Here is a 27278-nt window from a genome sequence, read left to right as displayed (position 1 = left end):
TCCTTTCTTTAAAAAGCCCGTGGCTAACATGACGGAAAATGGTGAGTGTCTTGTACTGTACATTTGTAAAAACATTGTGTTAATATCTAAAATACTAAAACATAATTTGTTTTTTAGCATGCTTTATTTTATTTATTTATTGTGACGTTATAAGGCACGCTGCATGCTAGCTTTCTAGCATACTAATTAGCCAAATACGTTTCCGCAGCAGTACCTATCAACAGGCAGCTTACCTTGAAAGTTGTCTTGTATATATTTGGATGTTGAAATAAGATAGATGAGGTTATTTGACCTAATTAACTTGTAACGTATAATGTTAAATCTTATGCTGTTGAATAAGTTTGTTTTGATAAATATTTGTCGTTTTCTTTCTTACTCACTAATTAGTTTTTAAAGTTAGCTTACATAGCCGTTCTTTTTCTCATTATACTGTATAGTGTACTAAATGTGTACTTGTACTATGTACCAGTGCTTTAATGGGAGAAGGTAATGCACCACTCAATACAGGCCACAGGCTTTTGATGCAGGGTGTCAGCTCTAAATCAATGCACTTGTGCAAGTGACAAGTTTGTCTTTTACTTGGCGTGATGACCAAGTATGGTTAGGAAGTCTGTCACTGAAGGCAAGGCTACAGAGTCTGTGACTTGTTTACTTGTTGTCCTCCACTCAAAATAATTACTTAAATGATCATTAAAAATAATCTTGGAAAGGATTTCCACTTGATTAAATTGCTTTATTTTAGCATCATGTAATTCTGTTATTCCAACTTAATGTACTTGAGTTGGACCAACTTATTTAATTAATGATGAGTCAACGTATTTTCTGCAGTTCAGTCCAACTTAATTTAACTGAGTTGATCCAACCCATTCAAATTACATTAGTCCAGCAAAAGTACTTTATGCTTATAGAAAGTAATTGGTTAACCTAGAATTCTTTTTCATTGTTATTTTAAGTTTTATTTATTTATGTTAATGTTATTCTTTGGAGTGTTCAACAAAGTCTAGAATCTGGTTAACATGAAACAGTAATGGATTTATAGCAGCTTTCACATAGCTGCACTCCATCCATGCATTTTCTTCCACTCATCCTTATCAGGGTCGTGGGTGGGGGGCTGGACCTTTCCCAGCTCGCCAGTCTATCGCAGGGCAAACAAGCAAACATATGGACACATTAGGCTTATCAGTGAACGTAACCCCACTAACATGTCTTTTGACTGTGGATTTGAACTCAGGACCTTCTTGCTGTGAGGCAACAGTGCTAACCACTGTGCCATACTCCATTACAAAAATGAAAAATAAAAATAAAGCAGGAAAAGCTATGATTAGAAAGCTTGATACAAAATGTTATGGTTTTGTCCTTGACAGGTTAAACCACAATAAATAGCAATAGCATGCACGTGGTGTGTGAATGCTTTGCTGCCTCTTATGACCCCAGTGGTTTTCCTGTGGTTTAAATTCTGGCGTGATCTTGTGATAGCGCGAGTCCAGGCCGCTAACCACTCTTACACCGCTAGATTGGATCACGTCATCTCAGCAAATGTTAAGTTGTTGAATTTCATGCAGATTGTAAAAGATGTAATTAAGTTCACCATAGAAACATTAAATTAATTTGTAATTTGAACAAAATAGACTACATCACAATAATGTGTTTTTGCAGCATACTGCTAGTAACAAAGTGTAGAAAGATACAATTGGTTCTTTGCTAAGTTGTCTGTTATGTGAGCACACAACACTGGTTCATACCTCGAGTTAATTGCCTTTTTTAACGCTTGAATGATTCACCACTTATCTGACAATGGTACAAGAACTGGACTAAAAATAACAGAAAAAGCAGCCAATGTCCACAAAAAATAAAATAAAAATAGAGTAAACTTTGAAAAGTATTGTTGCTATAACCTGCAAAATGTGTCTACTTTGCACCCTCGCCACATTTATACAATTGTCTTTGTAACACTTTATGTGTGAAAACTTCACACGCAGTGATGTACAAAGAGGCTCTCCACACTAGGGCTGTGCGATATGACCAAAATCTCATATCCCGATATAAGACATCTATCGTCCGATAATGATATAAATCACAAAAATGTAACATTTTCTGTAAATTCTGTGAATCTCGGGCAGCTCGACTTGCATGAAGTGTTTCCAGCTGGGCGTCGTGTACCTGGAGTCGAGTGTTTTAACCGATGCATGAAACTATACATTTTTAGACATATGTTGTAATGGCCGCCGTTTCTTTGTGAGTATTTATTACACGGCGTGCTGCGGGGAAAAGCCTGTTCTAACATTTCAGTCTAAGGTTTATTTTTTAGCACCTGACGGCTCTTTTTTGCTTCTCATCCTTAAAAACTCTGCATGCTCTTTTACCTGATTCGGTTTATTTTGAAAAGTCTCAACAGGATCTTGAGCTTTATTGTGAAAGGGTTATGTGGAAGATAAACAAGCGGACACGCGATGGTTTTATCGTCGTTGTTGCTAACCACAACATAAAAACAGGTGTTTGTTCGTCCATAGTGTGGTTATATTAAATATAAGAGAAAGAGAGAACTTTATGAAATGAATATAGCCACTACAGTGACCATCAAAACCATGAAAAAATATTGCTGTAAACAGTTTATTTTGTGACACCACGAAACAAACAATGGCGTAAAATGAAAGAATAGATGTTTTTATATCATCATCCGATATATATCGGCCCTAGTCCACACTGTAGGTGTACTTGATGTGGGAGTGTACAATTATCACATTGTCCTATATGGTCATATGCAGCGCTTTGTTTTGGGCATTAAAACACTGATTTAAGTTTGTATAACTGCTTGACTACAGAGGAGAAAATCTTGCACATTCGGTGGGAAAAAAGTCGGTGGAAATTTTTTATTTCATCCACATGGAATAGTGCTTTTTCTATTAATGTGTTAAAAGCAGTTATAGTCTTGTGAAACTGGGTTTCTATTATGAGATTAAATTAGTATGGGTAAAGTATTGTGTTAAAAGGATATCTGAACAAGCCTCTTGAATGAGAGGAGAAATGAATTTACAAACTCGTAGAAATCCAGTTGGCTTCTTTTTTTAAGCTTTTAAAAATAGACAAAAGCATATTTATTTTTTTATATTATGGTCTGTTGATTTATTATATTCAGGGGTTAAAGTGTGCTGGGATGGCATTCTAGCAGCTTTAATTAATGAGCAGTTTAAATCTGATAAGAAAATAATTGCACATTATTGAAAAATGAGTTAATTATCATGTGTTGGAGCCTTGGATTGCTTCCAGTGACAGAATGGAGATACTTGCACTGTATTGATTAATGTAATGTAATTAATGTAATCTTACGGCCAGCTTACACCATCATGGTGCAAATGCAAAGTTTTGATTGTGGTTATTACCAATGATCCCTCTAATTTTTCATGTGTCTGAGCGAACACACAAACTCCCTGAGCGGTCCCTTGGACCTCTGTGAGCAACAGCAGACGTGTGCACTGTGGTCACGCCAGCATTGAATCCATCCAAGTCACATGGTTTATTAAAATAATCAAATTACAGCATTTACGTTTATGTTAGACTACTTTTAATTAACTGCTTTAGCCCACTTACAATGGAAATTAAAAAAGTCTTGTTCATGACCTGCGTAGTATGTTAACACTATTGGAAGTAAAAATAACTTGAGCGACTTGAAAGACAGCTTTCTTTTTTTATTTTTATAAAGCTCTGACTTGTATTATGAGTCTGTGGTCTGGGATAGAGTCTGTAACTCTGTCTGCAAAATACAATATATAATGACCAATGTTGGGCAATTAATTATATAGTTACTTCTTCAAAAAAGTTACTCAGTTTTTGCAGCTGTTTCCCTAAAAATGCAGCCAAGGCGTTTAAAAAAAACAAAAAAAACAAAAACATTTCAAACTATTTACAGAACAATCAGCTGTTCTGCATCAAATCTGATGCCACACAAATTATTTGTGCCCCTCCAAAAAATAATTTCTGTCCACTATGAGATGAAGGAGAACAACAGCCTGATACCTGCAGGCCTGACAGCAGCAGATGTATCACTGCTGTAACACCTGTAACATTCAGCAGTCGCCTCATTGTTCTGACACACAACAAAACTATTGACTACACTACACACTGACTACACAAGACAACACACTAACTTTAAACTACAAACATGCTAAAGGTCGAAAATCTCTCACATCTCAGAACACCGCCGTCACTCCTAAAACTTCCCCCTTTCTAAACAACTAAATGCCATGTTGCCATATCATTTTTTGATTGGTCGACATGGTACATTTTTCCACCAATAGGAAAGGCTGGGAGTTTTGTTTTTGCTCACAGGCTTTTGAGCGTTTTCCTTATAAAAAGCCGTTTTTACCGTTTCTTCCTGCAGTAAATATAAACAACGACAGTATTCAGGAAGAAAACCAAACAGTGCAGATATTTTTATCATAACTCTGGTTTTACGTGGCCGATCAACACAAAATCAAAACTGGTATAAAGTCCACATTTTTCCCGTCAGTTGTTCCGTCTGTCCTGCTCACATCTCCAATGGTTGTACACATTGTCATTAACGTGGCTTCACTCCACATCAGCCGCTTTGCTAGCTAAAACACCGGTGTCGGCACATAAGGACGCTGTCATAGCCTGTCAACGACTTTGATTAGCTGCATATATTTGAATGTGAATCACATCATTGGCTGGACTATGGGATAAGGTGGCATTGTTCTAATCCCATACGGGAGCAGCCAGTCACTTATTGACTAACACTGCAAAACAGAATTGTTAAAGTTTTTATTTTAATTTCAATTCTGGTTAGATTTTTTTTTGTGCGCAACGCAGATTTTCTGTGTGCAGAGTTCGTGCCAGCAGTGCGCGGACAGTTTAGAGGGAACATTGGTTATTACCGTATAGCCCAGGGGTGGTCAACTCCAGGCCTCTAGACCTGGTGTTCTGCAGGTTTTAAACATGTCCTTGATCCATCACAGCTGATTTAAATGGCTAAATTACCTCCTCAACATTTCTTGCAGTTCTCCAGATGCCTGGTAATGAACTAATCATTTGATTCAGGTGTGTTGACCATGGGTGATGTCTAAAACCTGCAGGACACCGGCCCTCGAGGCCTGGAGTTGGCCACCCCTGATTTAGCCAGTGATAGAGAAGGGGAGCAAGCTCAACGAAGTAATGTTTTTGTTTTTTAAAATTTTTTCTCAAAATCTCAATAAATTTAACAAATAAGAACAGATGTACAAATTAGTACAAATATGTACAAATCTTGTATAGAAACAAACAGTTTCTATACAAGATGTAAGATGTAAGAAGGCGGAAACACTAGAGCAGCGGTCCCCAACCTTTTTTGCGCCACAGACCGGTTTATGTCCGACAATATTTTCAGGGACCAGCCTTTAGGGTGTCACGAATAAATACAACAAAATAAAACCAGTACCAAAAAAAGAAGATTTATTCATAACACACGGGAAACCAAGTTAACGATTAAAAAAAAAAAAAAAGATAAAACTGATTCAAAACCATAAAAACCATATATTTCACACCCGAGCCTCAACTCTTGTGGCCCGGTACCAAACGACTCCGGTCTGTGGCCTGTGACTGCTGCACTAGACATCAGATTTTGGAGCTATATGTGTGCTTTTGTAAAATCTCTTGCAAAATCCTGTAATATACTGTACTTGTGTTATTCAAATGCGTGTGTGCGAAAATGCCACGCTGTTTAAACTGGTTAGTTTACAGTATTTTGGTGAGATTTTCAGTGATGGACTATGCTGGATTGGTGCACAGCAGGCTGTGTTGCTCATGGTCAGTGATGATTAATTCACTCACCAAATTCTGCATTTTAACCTTACGCTATATTGCCAGTGAGTTGAAAATCAGCCATATAACTTGTGAAAAATCTGCTTAGATCTTGTCAGCTAAATCAGCACACGTCACCTGATCACAGCCTGTATGTGAAGAAGAATCTGAATGTACAGGCTCACAAAACAAGCTGTTACGTGATGTATTTTGTAAGTAATTGTTTTCCCCACGCTACACTGCTACACCTGATCTTAAAGCTTCCCCACCTGTCACATCCCACTTTAATCCCTGATTATAGAAGACAGAGTTCTTAGGAGTGGACTGCAGCTTAATTTTCCCAGCCTTTATTTTGACCACGTAATACAGAGCAGACACGAAGAGCACAAGATGGAAGAAAAAGCAGGGTGGACTGAAACTCAGGGGCCTGAAGCTTATGTGTTCCTTGCTCAAACATGTGTGTTAATTGCTGTGAGTGCTAACACCTGTGTTTATCTAAATCAAATAGGCTGCAGTAAAAAAATAAAAAGCAGCAATTAATGCATGTTCACCATGCAGAAAGGTGCCACAGATACAAAAAATATACCCCAATAAATACAAATAACAAATACCACAAGTTGGTCACAAACAGAAGTTTCTCACATATTATAAAGGTGTAATGCTTATAGCACAGTAAAGTTTAAGTTACTCTGCTATCAGAGACATATTTGTTCCATGTAACACAGATCCAGCTAATCTGTTGCCAATTCATTTCTTATAAAGTTACAGTCAAAGCCTGATGATGTCACGGTACCCGGGTCTAGATCCCAGGGTTTTGAGTTTTTGGGATGTTTTCTCTAGTTTTGCACTTTTTGTGATATGGCTCTGCATTCTGGATTGTTGATGTTTAGCTTTCTGTTGTTTCCTAGTGTTTAGATGTCTTGTTTGTTTTCCTTCTCCTTGATGCAAGTTTCTCTGCCTTTACTATCTCTGCCTCTGTTCTAAAGATCTTTAAGTTCATTATGTGCTGTGTAGGTTTGTGACTTCCTTCTGGTTTTCAGATGGGATTTATGCTTGAGCTCCTTAGTCTTCTTTTTATGATATCAGTTTTTCTTTCCTTGTGCAGTAGTTCCTCTACTGCTTTAGTTGATGATGTCTTTCTTTTCTGTTCCTTCTTTTTTGTGTTTGCTTGCTTTCTGTGTCTGTGTCAAGTTCTTGTGTTTGAGTCCTGGTCTCAGTTTTAGTTATTTACAGTTTTATTTTGATAGTCCTTTATTTAGTTCTACTTCCCTTGTCTCACCATCTGTGATTAGTTTCAGCTGTCCTCTCACTGTCTTGTCCTCTGTTAAATACTCTCTCATGGTTGTGTTTTCTTGTTCTGGAAGAGTCCTACTTTTTGGATTATTTTCTCCTGTCCTGCTACTGGTTGCGTTTTGTGAAAGAACCCATCATTAAAGTTACTTTTTTTTTTAGTTTTCTTCTGCATTCGGGACCACATCCTGTCTGCCACACAGCCGTCCTTCACAGATGATAAGTTATATGTTAACAATTAAAAGAAAAGGAATTCAGGGTGTTTCATATAGTATTTCTGAATGTGACAAATAGGTAAATGTAACTGCATTTGGCTCTTGTACCATTGCACTGTGTCTTAGCATGCTTATACTAAATTATGTCGAGCACTGCTTGACTAAGTGCTGCCTCACAGAGCTCCTTTTCTCCACAAATAAAGGAAATAACATAATAGAGCCTTTTCTTGATAAAGTGGGAGCACATTTAGATAGTTACTGTGTGTCTGCTTTTAAAAGCTTGCAAATGATCCGGGACAATAATAAACCCATTACTATTATGGCGGTGAAGGAAGGAAGTTTTCATTAGCACAGAGAACCACATAATGTCAAGATTTTTTTTTTTTTTTATAGCTTCATTGTCCCCACCAACGTTTGACTCATATCATTATCTACATGTACTACAAAATGTCATAATTACTGTGAGTGGTATAAGAATGTCAGATGTATACTGAATATCAATATTTTTCCTATCTAAATGCTAATTGCTTGATACTTGAACCAGGCTTATAGGATTACTTAGTCATACTGAGCCCGATGTCTCAGAGTTCTGCTTTATCTGACTTGTTCTCTCCAGGTTCATACTGGTTTTCAGTAGTAAGTTGATTAACTACATAAACCCTTTGTGTAAACAATTTGTTATATCAATCATGTATTGATTTCTTTTTATGCTTAATAAGGAATCTGTGGGATTAATGTTGGAGCCCCGTGTGTTCAAACTATGTACCAGGTTATGTGTCCAGATATGTGGGTTATATAAAACAGAAAGTATGATGAGTTTAGTTTGTAATTTCTGCTGTGGAAAGTTTGAGAATTATATTTAATTTTATTAATTTAATTTCCTTTAATTCAATTTATTTTGAATTATCCCAAGTGTGAGGACTGTGCAGTTGTTATAGTGTATTACATGAAGACAGGCAGTCATTATCACAAGCACAGACAAACGTTTTCCATCCACAGATGTAGTGAAAAAGACGGCTCTGCTCACACCAGTCGGTCTATAGCTGCCCCTAAAGAGTAGAAACAAAGTGCAGTGTGGTACTTTGGGCATCTGTGATTGGAGGACAAACAGTATTAATTAACTGTACTTCAGTTTTAAGGTGCACAGAATTAACATCATATGGTGGTTTTGTTTTCTTAAAAATACACCCACTGACTACTAAGAGACTGGCCTTAGCTCACTGCTATTCCATACTGAATGATCAATATCAGTTACTATGACAACACTGCGTAAATAAAATAATAAATCAGTTACTCTGTGTAATAGGAATGGAAAGATCATTCTTAATAGCCAGAGCCCCCTAGCTGTTGTTGAAGACATTGCAAGCAAAGTTAAAAATCTAACTCCATGAACATTAATCTTCTCCCCCCTTCCACAGTTTTAGCTTATACTTCAATAATTTACCCTATTTCCAAAAAGACGCTGCAGTATAAACGGAAGATGTAACTGCATCGGTAGTTTCCATCCGTTTGCTCCTCCTGTCATATGGAGTTTAACTAGTGAGTGCTCCTGCAAAGCTCAGTGGAGTCATTTGTTTACTTTTGGGTCACACATCAGCATCTGCTACTCTGTCCTCCTCATCTTTGTAGCCTGGTTGTACCTGTGATTTTTTTTTTTTTTTTTCCCTCAAGTGGTGAATCAAATTTCTTCTTTTCATCTGTAGCACATAAGCCTTGTGGTTTGTTGGAGGAGGTTGAAGTGGCTCCCTATTTACTAAATCGTCATTGGAGGCTGATATGTAGCTCTTATCATGTGAAAAATTACGCAGGTATTATAGAGTACTGTGTGATGGTCCATAACCTTGATGGTAATCAAGTATTTTTAATAAAGTAGAGAGGGGAGAAACAAGATGAAGTAATATTAGACGGGGTGTGAAGCAGCCAGTTCTGGCAGTCTTTTGCTGTAAGAAGAGCGATCAGTAACATGAAGCAAAGTAATGACATGTAGACTACTCATTACTTTCTTGTGTATTCTTACTGTTAGATTATATTAAATTAATAGATGTAAGATCAATTATGAAAGACCAGATGAGGTATGATTGACTCTGCGTCTATCTCTGATGGTTCACCACTCTGGGCTGCAGGGATGTGCTCTCCTGCGCATGTACCAGTGCAAATAAAAGAAATATTGCAAAAAAGTTTTTATTTATTTGTTTATTGATACTTTTTGGAATTTAAATAAAAAAAGGTACACTTTGATATACTCTGTGTATATTACAAGTAAAGTCTTCATGTTTCCTTTTGAAGTTTGATGATTGTGGTTTATAGTTGATGAAAATCTGAAATACCTCAAATTATTAGAATATTTTATAAGAGCAATCAACAAAGGATTTACAACGCACAAATATCCAACTTCTGAAAGATACAATCATTCATATACTCAGTATTTGGGGTTCCTTTACTATGAATTACTGCCTCAGTGAGGCATGGCATAGTTATGTTCATCTTGTGGCACTTGTGGCACTGCTGAGGTGTTACTGAAGCCCAGGTTGCTGTGTTGTTTCTCATTTTCCTCTTGACCCCATGGAGTGTGGGCTCAGGTCAGCTGAGTTGAAGGGCCTAACAAGCACAGTAGTTTCCACTGTGTGAGCAGATGTTAAGTCCTGCTGCTAAAGGAAATCTGTATCTCCATAAAGAAGGTGGTGTTGTCACCTATGTTGCATTCACCTTTTCTACCACTCTTCTAGTCAACTTTCCATTCTTACGCTTACCGGCAGCCCTCCGTGAACAGCAACCCTTTTCAGCAATGATCTTCTGTGGCTTGTCCACAGTTATCATCAAGACAGCTGTTAAGTGGACAGTTTCAGTGATACACAGTTTAATTTACCTTTTTTGAGTTTTATTTTAAAAAAGAGCGCTTGTTGTGTGATGAAGACTTCAAAAACAAATACTTTCCTGTAAAACTGAATCAAAAGACTGGCCCAATACCATCAGATATCATAATTTCATAACTGATGCATCCCTAACAGGTACATGGGTCAGACATGTGGCAGAGCAGGAGCTGAACACAAGACTCACACCGTAAACATCATCACAAAGCTTGCAGGGAGGAGGTCAAACCTGGGGCTTTGTTGGGTGAAGGACTGATGGAGGAATTTGCAGCGATTTAAAACGGTTAAAACTGTAGTTTTTAACTTTTTTTATTTTGTTTGTCACCATTTTTCCCCCAGCAGAGTGGACCTTGGTGGACAAAATTTGGGGTTAACCTTTTTAAATGGAATATAGGTCTTTATGTATTATTTGCATGTATCCAGTTATTTAAAAAAAGACCATAAGACAACCTTTTGCAGGCTTGTCAGCTGGCAGGTAGAGCAATAAAATCTGCCCTTACAAGCATTTCTCGTGAATGATACATGTAAAGCCGTGTTTTGTTTGCTACAGCGCCTTGATAAGAGCAGTGGTGCCCGTTTGTGTCTACTGAAACTTCTAGAGCAGCGGAAGAACAACACCTCAGTTCAATAATGCATTTTTTTTCTTTAAGGGATTTGAGTGTAATGTGTTCAGTAGCTGTGTGGAGGAAAAGTCATTCTAAGAATATTAAATGAAAAGAATCCTAAAGATGGATCATTTATTATTCAGTGATGTGTCATCTCACACGGAGACCGAAAGCTCAAGGAAGACAAAGTCTGAGTGTGTCAGGGACGAACAGCTCCTTAGAAGGATGTCTGTATAATACAACCTACACGAGACGATAATCTTTTTGAGATATAATGAGAAAGATGAGCTCCGATTTTCTGGACTCTTTGAAAACTTATAATAGTGGGTTATTTTAAAGAATTAAAGGGCAATAAAAGGCTATCTACCTTTTTTTTTTTTTTTTTTACTTTACAACTATAAGAAGAAAAATATTTTGGGTTTGTTTCTGTATTAATATAATTATAACACTTTTTTTAGAGAAATTCAGCAAGACAGCAATAATTATCAATATTAATTTATCTGTATTTATTTATTTATTTATTTATTTATTTATTTTGGCCTGTCCCGTTTGGCTCTTTTGCCATCAGAATTGTTGTCTAAAGGCAAAGAAAGATGCCCAACGGATTTACTTTACCAAACTGACCATCCCAGCCTTGCCGTAATGGTCCATTTGATTCACCTTTTATTGTTTATTTTATTTTCACTTACTGAATACGGGACAGACTTGACTGGGGGAAAGAAGGGGAGAAAGAAAGAGGGAAAGAGAAACAGCTGAGAAGAGGGACGGGGGAGAAGGGCAAAAGACAAAAACCAACAGAACGGGCAGAGAAAAAAAATGCATATATCAATCACCTGGATCACCTGCTGAGAAAGAAAAAAGAAAGCAAGCAGAAGAGAACAAGAGTAATAGAATAAACAACATCACAATGATATATAGGAATATGACAGTAAATACTAAATATTAAACATTATTGTGCAGCACATAAGATCAACAGAACACAGTGTGCTTTGAGGTAGGAGCCAAAAAGGGTGTAGTTTGTGGGTGTGATCACCCGTGTGTACACCTGTGAGCATGGACGCGCTTGTTTTTTGTTTTTTTAAAAGGTTCCTTCATGTAATAATCTGCTAGAGGGTGTGGGGGGGCCACAGCCCCGTCCTCCAGGGCATGAAGCAGGTGTGGAGGAGATCAAAACTCCAGACATCCAGAGGCCCCCAGAACACAAGAGACCAAGGAAGACCAACAGAGGGGCAGCTGCGCCACTGTCCCAGAAAGAGCTGAGGAGAGTCCCAGATGAGGGCTCACTCAGCAGCCGCGGAGCAGAAGCCAGGGGGAGTTGCAGTGACGCGCCCGTGAGCTCCGCCGGCAGCCAGCTGTGCCTGAGTGACCGAGCCCCAGGCCGAGAGGCCGGGGGCACCCCACCTCCGAAGTGGCCCGAGCGAGCCCCAGGCTCCAGGCCCCGATAAGCGGCCGCCAAGGAGTGAGCCGGTGTGTACCTGGACGCCCATCCCCGGACACAAAGAACCACCAACGCACCGATGTCTGAGGGGGTCCGCCACTGGCAGGGGAAGTGGTGGTAGGGGGAGATAGCAGAGGTGGGACCAAGTCATTGTTTTGCAAGTCTCAAGTAAGTCTCAAGTCTTTATCCTCAAGTCTCAAGTCAAGTCTCAAGTAATGTCAGGCAAGTCAGAGTCGAGTCTCAAGTCACTGGTGTAAAAGTCCGAGTCAAGTCACAAGTCTGAAATTTTGAATTTCAAGTCCTTTCGAGTCGTTAAAAAAAACGAAAAAAAGCATGTTGCAGTTATATGCTAAATGTAAATATTAGACCATGTAATTTTTAAATCTGTGTTTTTCTCAACACATGACAAATAGTGAACTTAGAAAATATACACAAATTGTGAAATTGCACCTCTTTAAAATGCAGCTCAATTAAACCTAGCTCCAAGAATAATTTTCACCGACAGTTCTGAGATAAGCTGCATGTTATTCTTGGATGCGGTTGTAGGACCGGCTTTAAAATCGCATGACAAAAATATCATACATAAATAAATGATTTTTTTTTTTTAAAAATATCATTTAAAAAAAAAAAAACTGCATCACCAACGTAGCCTGGACAACATTTGCTAGTTAGATGAAGTCAGCTATCTCATCGTAGCATATTTATATGCATATTTATAATCATACGGTTCTTGGAGTGAGTGCATACACTCATGAAGTTTAGTAACTTCAGGTCACTGCAACAAGCCCAGGTACAGTTTACCGACGGATGGGTGCAGGACCTTGAAATGCACCGTGTAGAACGAAAGACCATCGTACATATCATAAGTTTACCAGTCTCACAAATCGTCATCATAAATACACATTCCTTAACCGTTTATTAATAGGACCTTTGAGCTCAACGGTAATTAATTAGTAGTGGAAATAATTTCTGGTAGCGTCACAGAAATGTAGCAGTGACAATAATATTGTATGCTGTAATCGTACTGGGCAATTAGTGATACAAAAAACCTGTTTTATCCTGTGAATAAAAGTATATGTTTTTGTCAATGTACCATAATAACAGAAGCGAAACGCAATATTGTGTCAGGACAATTCACTATTTATGCACAATAAATAAAGGAGCATAGCGCCACAATTTCTGTTCAGCGCCAGACTTGCTTGTAACCTATATCACCAATTATGTTAAGAAAAATGACGTATTAACTACAACAGCAGACTGACCTTCGTGTAAATGCTTGGAGCAGACTAACCTGTGAGCTGGAGGGTTCTGGGACGTTATATTTGATCTTTGAATGGCTGCAATCCAGGCCATCCGTCGCGTCTTTGTTACTTCGGAAACATGGCTCGAACAATTTCTCCTCAATGACGTAATCCGATAACAACCGATCTCTTTACCCGTCGGCTTCCCGTGGCTGTCATGCGACCGGCTATTTGCAGTTAATAATACAACAGCTTCTTGACATTTTTGTGTTTCTTTTTATCGCTGTATAACTGATTTCAATTGAAAGCCTGCGTGCGCTAGTACCGCTTGCCACGAGTTCCCAGAATCCTTTGCGGTTCTACCCGTGAATGACGTCACATTTTCAATCTCTATATAATATGCATGTTAAATTTTATATTTGGGGTAAAATATCAAGTCTTTTCAAGTAAACCGGTTCAAGTCCAATTCAAGTCCCAAGTCATTGGTGTAAAAGTCCAAGTCAAGTCACAAGTCTTAGAACATTTTTTCAAGTCAAGTCTAAAGTCATAAAATTAATGACTCGAGTCTGACTCGAGTCCAAGTCATGTGACTCGAGTCCACACCTCTGGGAGATAGGCCTCCAAACCTTGGAGGGCCTGAGATGTCCCCAGAGAGGTGGCGCCTGACACCCAACCTGACATATAGACACAGACATACAGGCACACACAGATACAAACATCCATTCCCACCCTCATGCTCTCATATGCACTTACTCCACACTCAACCAACGTGGAGACAGACATAAAGAGACGTTGTACACACGATCACACTCCCCAAGCGTACTCTACAAACCGGGTCTAGGTGCCCCCGCCCCTGGAGGGGGGAACTGCACCCAGACCCAGGTGGTGTTTCCCTTTTCCCTGTATTATTTTGATTAACCGTTTTTCTTTATTATTTCCTCAATCCTTACTTAGGTGTTACATGCAAAAATACTCAAGGTGACAACTTGAAATGTATTATTTTCTTAAGCCCCAAACTAAAATATATTTTCTTTATTGTCATGAATAATAAATAAATTCACTAAATAACTGAAAAGCTGGAAGCAGACAGTTTGACCCCGGGATTAATCAACAACCAAAACATGCACCATTTAAGTTTTTCTTGACTTCGGCTACGTTCACACTGCAGGCGAAAGCGCATCGAATCCGACTTTTTTGACCCTACGCGACCCATATCCGATCATGGTATGACAGTGTGAACGGCACAAATCCGATATTTTCAAATCCGACCTGGGTCACTTTCGTATGTGGTGCTGAGCCCGATACATATCTGATGTTTTAGAAATCGACTGCTGTTTGAACGGTCGTGTCGCATTAAATCTGTCTTTTACGTTACTGACACAAGACAGACGCCAATTATCAGCGCCGGAGAAGACATCGTGAACGCTTCCTGGCCATCCAGTGTACATGTCAGTGAAACTGTTGGGAAGACAGCGTTGGAGAAACGTGAACATTTTATTTGTACTGTATAATCTGCAGATTCTGACAGAAATCTGCAACTATCTTTTGAAGCACCGCTCCTCTAAAACAGCAATAAGGATCATTATTAGGCCAAATGTAAATAACAAAATAACTTTATAACTTAAAGCAAAAGTCCGAAACAAGTCTTTATATTAAGGGCCATCAGTCAAACAATACTGTTTGCTCTGGGTCTAAACAGAGCGCGTTGTGTGTGATGTCTTCTTTTGCGCATGCGGGCCGCTTTGAGGGTTCACACTAGAGCGCGTTTGCTGTCACATTTTATTTATAGTGTGAACGAGCAGACACAAAAATCGGATTTGATCAAAAAATCGGAATTGAGCATTAAGACCTGCAGTGTGAACGTAGCCTAAGTAATCAGTGACTGTTTTAGGATGAGAAACACTCACCAGTGCAATTTAGATTGTCCCCACTAGAGGGCAGGATTGCTTATCTCAACACTTTTCTTTTGTGTGAGTTTTTTGTAATACTTTTGTCCTGTAGTAAACAGAATTTAAATACCCGGTTTAGATGTGAGCTTTCAGACACATTACTCTGCACCTAAGGTAAATATTACGAAAAACCTCTTATTGACTGGGTGTTATTTTGAACCACAGTTATTTTAGTTTTTAAATGGTATAAATAATAATAATTATTTTAAACGCATAGAGCAACCGACGGTGATTCTCCCTTGTTGAACATTTCAAAATATTGTGTAGTTCGTCTCTGCGTCATCACTAATGTTGGGCTGGTAGAAGATCCCGCACTCCATTAAGCGCACCACAACAATCCTATTTCCACTCGTGTCATTGCAGTTAAAACAATCTCCTGCTCAAAGTTATTGATGCCAGCATTTTGTGACCACTAATGCAGATAAAGTTTCAATATTTATCTTTCAGTCAGATAATCATACTGGTTCTCCGAATGTTCAGGAGAGGCATGATAAATGTAGTTTCCATGTGAGAGAGTTAAAACAACTTTGATGGGAACGGTGTTTGAACAGGGCAAGTAAATTCTGGCACCACCAACGGCACTTTCCTGTATTTCTTTTTCAGAGAGGTACATGAAACTCAGCCTAATCAAGGCTGCTGTGCACAAAGGGGGTATTTGTTTAATCATTTTGGCTCTGACAGAGGTATGCGCAGACAGGCTGAACTCACAGCAATCACTTGTGCAGTGTCAGTGTACATGGACGTCTGTCTTCATTCCCAGGGAGTCAAATACTGACATTTTGTCAAACCTGCTGGCGTCACGCAGATACACACAAGGTGTTCTTTGACATTTGTGCCTTGAGTCACTGATCGCAGCAGGAGTATGTTCAGTCTTGCTACAAACTTGCTACATGTATATGTGATGATTCAGGACCCCTTGATGTGATGTTTGAATGCAATAGATATGCTTGAGGGTAATTCTTTTAACACGAAAGTCTGCACTTTAAACCAAATCCTGATCTTTTTGTAAACCTTTACAGGCAGTTGTGGTGCTTAAACTTAAGCAAACAGAGTGAAAACAAAGCACAATTAAGTGCTCCCAAGTGGCACGCGATCTGTGACCTTCTGGTTGACATTCTTGTAATTTAGGCAGCCGCTGCCGCTAAATCTTCCTCGTGTATACTTTGTCACTCTTCCAAACAAGCCTGTTTGCTTTCAGTGTCAAATAATGCCACAGCCCAGAAGCCAAAGGGAACACCTTGTGCACATCTTTGAGAGTCCAGTGACAGTTTTGACACCCTGGGAATGATAAGCCAGGAGGTTTTTCATGTCCAGTGAAAGTCACCACATGTGTGTGAATGGAAGAGCTTCTCGTGCAGAGCTCTCTGATGAATCATACGACTGGAGAGGCACTATGAGCTCTTGGTAGTCATCATATGTGTTAATATTATTGAGTCTTATAGGTTGCAGGATTTAGTGTATAATTTGGTGTTGTGCCATACATGCAACAATCCACAAAAATACATTAGCAGTTAGCGCTACAGCACAGTTCCTAGCCCTGTGCTGTAGTGCTAACTTCTAATGTTAACATGAACATGCAGTGACAATGCTAACATGCTGATTTTATGGCATAAAATTCACCGTCATAACCTCAAAGTTAAGGTGAGCTTGAAGAAATATTTTTAGAGTTGAGAGTATAGATGACAACAAACTAAAATTGTCAGTCAAATAACCCTGCATGTGTCTTTCTGGGTCTAGTTCAACAGCACTGTAAGCAAAGTAGTAGGTTGAATTTGTTGATTTATGGTGGGGATATGATGGGGAATTCCCTAAAATAGTTGTTTGGATAATCCACCAACTCATTCACTGGCTGTTTGCATACAAAGTCGTGTTTCATGGTGTGGTGTGTTTCATCTCTCAGGGCTTTTATTCAGCAGTCATGGCTGAGAGGTATCTGAAGATTGCAATTGGGATAACTAAAGATGTCATATTCTTTTTGAAATCATCCCTTTTCATTGCTTGATCTAGTCTCATGGTTCTTCCCAGAGATGTAATGAAGCTTTGGATACAGCTAGCTGTATACAGAGCCTGTCACTTTGTCACTTTTTAAACTGACATTTAAAGCCGAGCTAACAAATCTGTTAAATTTATATTTCTGTTGCTTTGATGGTTATTTTGAGATGTTGGTTAACCCACCTCTGTACTATAATTGCTTCTGTTTACAAACTGTGTCTCAAAGAGGTTCAAGTTTTGCAAAGTTCACGTGGAAATTACAATTTTGGATCATGCTGCTTGTATTGAAGTATTTTATTTTTTAAGGGTTGTATTTTTCTGCTTTCCAGAAGATGTGCAATGATTCGGAGAGCCCCTCTAGCAAGATATTGCAGCAGGTGGATAACATACGCTCATATGCCGTTAGGCCAAACTCACTGAGGGTGCAGAATCCAAGATGGTGCATTCGTGTGGCAAAAGAGTTAATTGAGAGACAGGCGAGTAACATCAACAACTGCTATAGCAGCAACCTGGCCAGCATGCAGGTAGGGGAACATGAGCTGGCTGTTTGACTGTGACTGAACTTCTTTGAAGGTGTATATGTTCAGTCCCAATTATTGTAATTTCCAACCAACTGCACTTGCAGCTTGCCATTACATGCCTTACTGGCTCTCACTAGCCTCGGTGAAAACAATATAGGACTTGAAGTAATGAATCTGCAGAGTGTGGGAAGTGAACGTGGAAGGTTTGAGAGCATCACACCGCTGCAGTTGTCAGATTTCTGATGTCACTGATCCAAGATCTTATTTCACCTTCCCTGGATGACTGTTTGATCAAGCGATGGGGCAGGCGCCACTTTAGAGTTGAGATATCTGCCCTCCAGCCATTCTTTTCGAAGCCGTTATTTGCAGCATTTCCCTCACCTCAAAAGTCAAACATTAACCTGTCAGACACAACTTGGAAAGTGCAGTTTCATAGTGATCAGCAGCGCAACGTATCTAGTGACCACCCGAGGCTCTGACAGCACACTGTCAGCGAAGTGTCCACTGTTACTGTACACTACCAGCCCTAAAACAGGAAAGAAACCAAAGCAGGAACTTGATACCTGTTGACACAGTGTTTAAATGACAGTATTCCATAAACACAGAGGTGGTGGGCCGCCTCCAGGGATTTGTAGGGGCCTGCTGCTCCTGTGTACAATTTAAATAGCATGTAGATGATTAGAAGGATCAAATGGCCAAGGGATAAAACCACAAAGGGGAGCTGTGCGCCGTGTGAAAACATGAAGGTGCCTATAATAATTACTTACGACTTGTTGACTCACTAAAATTACTGTGAAATTGGTCATACTGTTGAGGAAAGCTGCGTTCAGACAGACAGTAATTGCATTTCCTGTTAGTCTCAGGCTTCGTGTCTCTTTCTCGCTGTGTGTGACTGAACACCTCTTTCAGCTGGCCCTGATCAGAGCGTAGACTCAACTGACTGTAACAGAGAGAGTCAAAAGAGATCAGGCAATACGGTGCATATTACACTCAAGCCACAATTTGAGTGAAAACCTGTTTTTCATCAGGTTTTTATCATTACCATGAAAATAGCTTCACTCAGACCCCACAAACTGACCAGAGGTTTAACTGAACTTAACAGGATTTTCTGATGCCATTGATTGTTAGGCGAGCGTTCACCTCAAAGCCCAGCTTAGAGCCCGTTAGTCGTGTGTGCACGTATGGCACATATAAAAAGCCCCTGCTGATGGGAAAGGCACTTCCACAAAATAGTAGTAAACGGTTGACTGCATTTGGGCCTCCTTATGGAACTGAGCTGAGAGAACAAGCTCACTCCTCCGTGTCCTGTCTGATAAAAGCAGGGTTTGGACGTTTGCCATCTCTGGGGGCTTGGCAGGATGCAGTGACTCGCTGAGGTTTGAAACCCCATTAAAAATTGTCACTTTATTTTAAGCAGCTGCCACACTAGCGAGTCCCACATCCTTCTGGAAAACGAATCAGAAGCCCAGAGCTGGCTGGGGATTGGCTCAGCTCAGACCATCGCATTCATAGTGTGCTGATCTGAGCTGTTAAAGTTTGTTTCCCCTAGATGACTTTAGGGTAATGAAGGCTTTTAATTTTCCTGTCAGTTGAATTAAAGACGCCTGTCCGGCATGTTGTGTCTTGAGACGCTGGGAATATTATTTATGAAACTTTCTCTGCATATCTGAGCAAACCATTATGATTGTGTGTGGGCCAACCCATAATCCCAACTAGATTTAGTGAAGTTGCTACAGCAAGACACTTTATAGCACAAACTGCCAATTCTCAAGGTTACCCTAAGTGTGAATTGAAGGTCCGTGGATGGTCCCACTTCCTCAGTTGGGAGGTTGTTCTTCCGACTTCACTGCATTCATGTCCTTTTAATTCGGAACGTGGGAAAGATTGATGCTGAAAAGATGATGTGTTGTTTTATAGCTCAGAGGATTTAAATGACACATTGATAGCTGTTTCCAGGACATACAAAATGAATATTGCTTTGACTGGCTTGTTACCAGATTACTGCCAGTAAAAAACTTATCTAAGTAATCTAGTGTGTCCACTCAGCAGAGACGGCAAAAAATGTTTAAAATGTTAGCAAAAATCTGAAAGAAGCAAATTTCCAGCATGAATCAAAAGTGTATTACTCTGACATGTTTCTTTTCTGTGCTACTATTCTGTTTATGTTGCATACCGAATATCCTGCAAGTTATGTACAAAACTTTTTGCCAGCTTTCCAAATTGGTGTTCCAACTTGAGAAGGGTTCATATGAATTTTCCAGTGAGGAACTCCATTTTTCCAATGATTCCAGTGCCATAAATTACAGCTGGGCAATGGAAAAAAAGTCTTAATCACAACTATTTTTTTCAGTCAATACTGATCTATATCACAGTATAAATTAAGTCACTATTTCTGTTAGGAGTAAAAAAGAACCTTTAAGCTTAAGTGAGATGAGAAAGTTAATTTTAGTTTCAATATGAATTGCTTTCTGTGAGATGTTAAACATAATAAATGTACTAACTGTATTCATAATAACTAACATGGGCATTTATAATAAACTAAAATCATAATTATGACTTGGCAGCAGCTTCAAGTGTTACACAAGAACACAAACGAACTGGAAAACTAAGTTCTTTGATCAGTTCCAGAGGAAATAAAGTAGCGATCAACACTGAAGAAAATCTCATACTGTGACTACGGCTTCCGAGGAAAACCATCTGATTGTTTAGTTTGTAAGTGTTGCATTAAGTTTACCAGCCTGTGGCTTAGTTAGAGTTTCAGCTGATAGCGTACAGTCTTCTAACTAAGAACAACAAAGACCGAATTGAGTTGGGCTTAAATTTAAAGCAGTGAACTGAAAAACACTAAAACATTCGGTTTACTTCATGGAAGCTGCAGAGAGTAAATTAGCTAAATTTTCTAATTAGCTCCCTCAGTATGCATACCAGTCCCCCAGTTTCCTTACAGACTGACTCTTGTGCTTTCGTGCACAGTTCTCCAGTTCACAGACCTTGTGCTCTTGTTTTGATGATTTGGTGATTTTTTTCCCCACCATGTACATTTTTTGGAACCCATCTGCCAGAGATGCCACTGTCAGAGAAACTGACCTTTTACATCTTGTCTTATACATTTCCCAAAATTGAACTCTGAGTCATAGGGAGGTGGCGAGAAAAATGCTGCCCCGTCGCAGGTCTCAGCACTCTGGCCCATTTCTAGAAACAATGTCAATGCACAAGTGAATACAAATGTGCAACGGCAAGTAAAAAAAAAAAAAAAAGAGAGAGTAAATTAGCTGTCCCTGAGTGTCACCTTTTAATTGAAAGACTTGTTTAGTTTAGTTTTTTGGCTCAAAACAAAACATGGCTGTAGATGTGGGGATGAAGCTCAAGCTGCTGTTGAACTGTTCCTACTAACAATTCTTCCAGTTTCAAATACAGTTCCCATAGGCACATGAAACAGTTACAATTTAACATTGCACGTATTTGTGTAGTACTATCTGCCTACAAAATGTGTTGTGTGGTGCCTCAGACAAAACAGCAGGGTTGTTTTTCTCACTTCCAGCATGAATAGAAATAAATGCATACATATATACACATATAAACTTTTCACTCTGTGCAATCCTGTGAAAAATTATGTAGAAGCCCACAGTTCAGTAGCTTTGTAGAGCCATCTCTATCAGCACGTTTTCTTTTCATAAAGTCAAAATAACATTTTGAGAAAAAGTGGAAATGTGGAGATTAAAACTAGAACATCTGCCACAGCTGCTTTACGCTAAACAAAGTACCTTGTGTAGGTGAGTTACTGAAATCATACTTGAGAATCAGTTTTAGTCATATGGAAAATATTTATCTTTTAGGAGATAAAAGGTTAAAATGTAAAAAAGTATAAGATTTAAAGTACGTCCATCCAAGATTGTGAGCATTATTTTATGCACAGCTCTCTTTACGTCCCATCACGGTGTTTCTGTCAGGTCGCTGGACTTTGACTGCATTGATTCTTTTCTTTTTCTGCCATTCTGTGGGAGATTTGCAGCTGTCCACCCCTGGGAGGATTGTGTCATTGTGTTAACACACCCATGAATGCTCCAGACTAGCAAATTGCCAAAACATCTGCTTTTATAGATGTGATCACACTTGCTGATAAACCAGCGGCAACAGCAACAGCTGGTAAACATACCCTTCTTAAATCCCATGAGAGCAAAGAGAGTGCACTTAATTTTCCACATTACACTACCTTCAGTATTAAGTTGTGTATTTGCCTGATCCATTATTCCATTTTTCACTTCTTTTTTTAATGATATTAAATATATTATTTTACATCTACAAAAACGATTAATAAGAACAGTCGGCTAATAAGATACATAGGCAAGCTAGAAACAATACACTGTGCATAGGCCCTGCGGGGTCTCAGTTTGGGGGATTAACTGGCTAAAAACCTCAAATATTCAGCACAGTTTTTTCACGATTTTATTCTGAAATTTATATATTTCAAATATAATTTTAAATATCTATCTTCTCATGAAAAAACATACATGTAAGAGCGAAAGAGTTAAAGATCATGTGCACATATATATGACTGCATATTGGCCATCTGTTAAAAGTTGTCCCTAAAAAAACAAACCAATTATGTGATTGTGCTTGACATAAAATCTTGATGACACGTCTTTATTGAAAATGAGGCAATAAAATGAAATTACCTTAGTCTTCCACACTTGCTACTGAATACTTCTTTTTACCTATTACTGGCTGGCTGTTCTCCATCTTTGTCTCTGTCTGGTTCTGTTTTACACCCTTACACCCACAAATACACACCATCCTCATGTATGTAGAAAGTTTTTGTCTTGCGTGCTGGACATCAAGCTGGCAATTTAGTCCTTATAGCATGCAGATGGTTGGTGTCACTCCAAGGTAAACCTCAGCCCTGCCAGACAGAGTGCACACTACCTACCAGCAGCCTCCGCTCTATCATGGTCTAGTAACATCCACCAACCCTGCGCTTCACAGTGGGCGTCTGCCTAGCAAATCCATATACACAGTCTAGTTCCTGTTGTGGTTCTGTCCTCAAACGCTTAGAGATGAGTATAAACAAGCCAAGAAACCCAGCTGTTTATTGTTACAGGTATATGCAGTCAAGGGCTAGTGATGGGGCGAAAACACGACTGTTTATTTTATATCCATTTCTGAAGTGTGCCTGGAGACACACGGAACAGGATGAATAACACATTAAGGAATAAAGAAAAAGACAAAAAGCAAAATAATCAACGCAGGATCACGGTGCGTGAATTTTGCTCAAATTTTGCAGCAGCAGCACAAAAAGTCAGTAGAAACATGTCTCCATAAAGCTTTATAAAAAAAACATTTTACAACTGGAAGAAATGAGGGAAAGAAGGGTGAAACGTTTTGTTTTTGTCTATGAAAGTTAAAATGTTTGGCTAGGCTTGGTGCCAGAGTGGAGGACAGCATGCTGTAGTTCCCCTGTTCTGGTGGGCTGTGAGGCAGAGGTCAGCTAAGTCTGCTGAAATCTAATCCAGTGTTTCCCACCCGCAATAACAATGTGGCAGAATGGCCCGAGGCTAATGACACGATTATGTTGTTGTGTTCTGGGATATTCTAACGAGAAGCCCGAGTCCTGCCCATGCTGTCTCTTTGGATTACATAGACATGCAAAGCCTGTCTAAGCAAAAGCCAGGTGCCTGATCCTATCGCCTTTTGTGGAAAGAGCTGAATTAGCGGAACCTTGGTTAAAGTTAGTCTGTGCTCTTAATGAGCTCTCTTATCCTCTTTCATGCTTGAAACCTGTTCAACATCTCTGTCAAATGGCCCTGCAGTATCCACACCTGATGACAAAAACAGATAGAGGGAAAAGGAAAACACCTTTTTAAATGAAATTGTTCCACTGTAATCCTAATGTGCGAGTCCCTCGATCAGGCTCAGATAAAGTCAAAGAAAGCTCTTTAAACTCAGTTCAGTATGAAACTTTACTGCTTGGTTTGCTCGGGTCCAAACAGGAGATATACGTTAACGGGACCTATACAAGCTATTTGAAAGGCTACACTGTTACAAGATCCTGCTTAATCAGAATGAGCCATGGTTTTTAGATGGTATTTAGATACATAATGCTAACAAATGAGGCTTTGCTGTTACAGTAACAAGCTCTTATTGTTATTCCAGAAACCATGTCTGTCTCTTTCTTGTGTTTGGAGAAGCTTAGACAGTTTCCTGAAGCATGGAGTATTCATGTTTTGGTATGCACATTTTCTTAGTGTGTAATTGGGCGATTATTGCCATGAAGCATCGGTGTGCAAAGTTCACGAATTCAGGATTTAACAAGGCAGCTGTTTGCATCTTTAATATGCTGGATAGGACTTTATTTAATTTGAACTTCAAGTGCCAGTGTTACAATAAGAGAATTGCCGGCGACTCCTATCACTGATCAGATAACCATTTTTCTAGATTAGATCTCCACTCAGCGGTCTGCTCGCTATTTGTTCTTTTTTTTCTCTCCACTTTTTCCCTACCACCTCACACACCTCTCAGCTCTACATCAAGGAATGCATTTTTTCAGTCACGCCTCTGTGCTCCTGACAGGTAGCGACTGCATGAGAGGACAGTTTGTCCCGCAGAGCTGCAGGGGCCCATGTTTGGCTTGGATGCCAATGAATAACATTGTATGGAGAGAGGAAATTAAAAATGCAGGGTTGTAATTTACTGGAGAGTGGAACTGATTTAAAAGCTCTTTTTTTTTTTTTTTTTCTCCTTCTTGCCGCTTTGCTTGAAGTTTTCCAAATATGCCACAGCTGAGTGTGAACTGAGCTTCGTTGTACCGGCAATAGCGAGCCAGGCAAAGCTGCCAGCTCTCTGTACCTTACCCCCCCCCCCCCCTCCCCATTACTTCTTGGCGAAGACAGGACCGTGCTAAGGTAGGCCTTCATCAAATCCAAATGCTAGACATGACTAACTGATTTCACATCTCAAGTCAAACGCAGCCTTATGTTCTCAAAAGACATGCAAAAGTATTCCCCCCTGCAGGTCGACTTTTGTATGAGCTTCTCTTCTATATGAGCAACATTCTCTAGATTTTCCGAGCGAGCATGTGTTACCTGCTTGTGGTCGCTGCGGATGGCTTCCTGGTGTGACACAGATAACAACAACGGATTAATAGCGTAATGAATCCAGATTTACGAGGCAATCAAGCTTCCATGAAATTGGAGCTCATGCCTTTTGTCGCTGTGCTTAAGTACGCCACTGAATCAGAGCACTTAAAACTGTTTTACTGTTTTTTTTTTTCTGTCGCCCATTCCTGTGTGTAACACTGACTAATGACAATGAATTACATATTAGGACAGAGCACCTTACCCCGGCTAGCCGCTGAGTTTAAGGAAACTGCACTCTGATTTTTTTTTTTTTAACAGCTTTCTCCTTTTATAAACCTCAAATTTGCTGCTGGTAACTCAACCACTTCCTCCCTTCCTGTGAGATCAGGCAGTTAAGCAGGGTGAAGCCAAGCCATGCAGGGGCTGCTGTGGCTTGCAAACAGCTGGCACAGTATTCACTATACCTTTGGCACCTGTGGGTGGGCGTCAACACTGTTGGCTAAACAAACAGGGCCATTATCCAGCTCTTACCGTGATCTTGAACAGAGAATGTAGTGAAAGCGCCACCTGCTGCAGAGGAGGCCAAACAGCATGACATGTATGATGACTTTTTCTTGACTTGTTCTACAGCCTAAATGTCCAATATATGTTGTTGCTTGTCATTTAGGAGTTACATTATTGTTTTGGTAACACTGAGATGTGGCAGATAAATTTTTTTTTGGGGGGGGGGGGGGGGGGGTTAAATCCTTCAGCCCTCCTGTAGATGGCGATGTCGCTTTGATTTGAGTAGATTCTATACCCTGGCAAAGCTTAAAACGCAGTGTGCGGCCTTTTTTCCCTAATTGGTGGCATTTAACAGGCATAGTTAAATGTATTTCCCTCTTTCTATCTCCTCACACGATGCTGAAGATAAAAGACATCTCAGAGAGGAGGTGATGCATTTGGATGGGGAGGTTTGGGCTGAGGTGTGGCTAGCTTACACAGCTCATACGCCCATACAAGCATCCGGTTGAACATCAGCTTCCAGGACACAGAGGTAACCTAGATGGATGTGTTTGCATAAAACAAACACAAACTGGAAATGTGTGTCTGTGATGGTTGCATGGAAGACTTGGGCTGCATGGGCACACAGCAGCCGAATTTTCCTAAAACAAGACAAGAAAGTGGAGTGCCAGCTAGACAGAAATAAAATGAGTGAGGAGAGAGGGGGACCCTCCAGAGAGGAGTGAAACTTTCCACAGGTTTGCTGTGTTTATGTGGGGCTGGTAAGGCTTTATACCAAAGAAGGGATGCTGGAGAAGTTCTAACATTTTTTTCTGAGCGAGGTTCTTTTTCTCTGATCTCCTCTTATTGCTATCCGTCCATCTCTTTCCCTTTTCTTTGCCTCCCTTTTCAGTCCCTTCTCCTTTCCCACTGTTCTCACATCTTTGATGTGCTGAGTTGTGTCCAAGAAAGAAGGCCTAGAGGGCAAGCCTGGGAACCAGCCAGATTTCCCACTTTACTACCCTCCCACCCTTTCTCTCCCTCCCCGTTGATGACACAGCTTTTTTTCCCTTTTCCTTGATGAGTGCCCAGAACAATAGTGGACAAAGATGAATTGCAGACATTTTCAGTAAAGGAATAGTTTTCATTTTTCCCCCCCAGAAGTTTGAAAAACAGTCGTATTTCGTGGCTAGATTACTTAGTAGAAATAAACACATCATATAGATTTGTTTTCTTGTCTTGAAAACGTGTCTGCGTTAAATTTTTTAATAACATTTACATGAATATATTCAATTTACATTGAGAGGCCACCCTAAAGAAGCTTTCATACAATGGCTATAGTGTAGCCTGTGTCACCATCGCCTCATCTCCATCAGCACACAGACGTTTACTTTTCAGACCTGACTCAGTCTCCAGGATGACAGCCAGCCTTGGGACTTTTGTATATGATAAACTATGTGATAGGTAACCCCCACTGACCTCCCCTCCACCTTTTCCTCTCTCCTTTGCCTCTTCACAGCCACCTTTTTTCCCTCCTTCTTAATAAATCCTCCTCTCAGATTTCTCCCTCTGCCCCTCATGCGTCCCCCCCTGCCTTAGCCCCAGCTGCTGGCTCTCTGCCCACGGCTGAGGAAGTGAGTGCCCAGCGACGCTGTGCGATCCCCAGGGATGGGGAAGCGATGGGCTACAGTGGGATTGTGGGAGTAGGGTGGGGGCAGCGGAGAGGGGGGATTGGTCAGAGCCTGAATGAGTTGAGCGGCCGCAGGAAAAACCACATAACCGCAGTGTGTGTTTGTGTGTAGAGCCGC

The 27278-nt window shown here is 39.9% G+C and overlaps 1 protein-coding gene across 1 annotated transcript in view; it reads left to right on the top strand.

Annotated features, from left to right (window-relative positions):
* The window catches only part of runx2b (RUNX family transcription factor 2b), a 146383-nt gene continuing 119105 nt past the window's right edge, over nucleotides 1–27278 (top strand). Inside the window, exons 1-2 of the mRNA XM_086263609.1 lie at nucleotides 1–41; nucleotides 17723–17917. The gene's annotated coding sequence lies outside the window, so the exon portion shown is untranslated. The remainder of the gene's footprint in view (nucleotides 42–17722; nucleotides 17918–27278) is intronic.

Source organism: Aulonocara sp. 'chitande type north' Nkhata Bay, linkage group LG15 (assembly GCF_057382095.1).
Source record: "Aulonocara sp. 'chitande type north' Nkhata Bay isolate Kocher_YH1m ecotype deep benthic linkage group LG15, A_spYH_male_GT1.1, whole genome shotgun sequence".
NCBI lineage: Eukaryota > Metazoa > Chordata > Actinopteri > Cichliformes > Cichlidae > Aulonocara > Aulonocara sp. 'chitande type north' Nkhata Bay.
The sequence above is the reverse complement of the archived record's forward strand: the minus strand, read 5'-3'. Positions and strand labels throughout refer to the sequence as shown.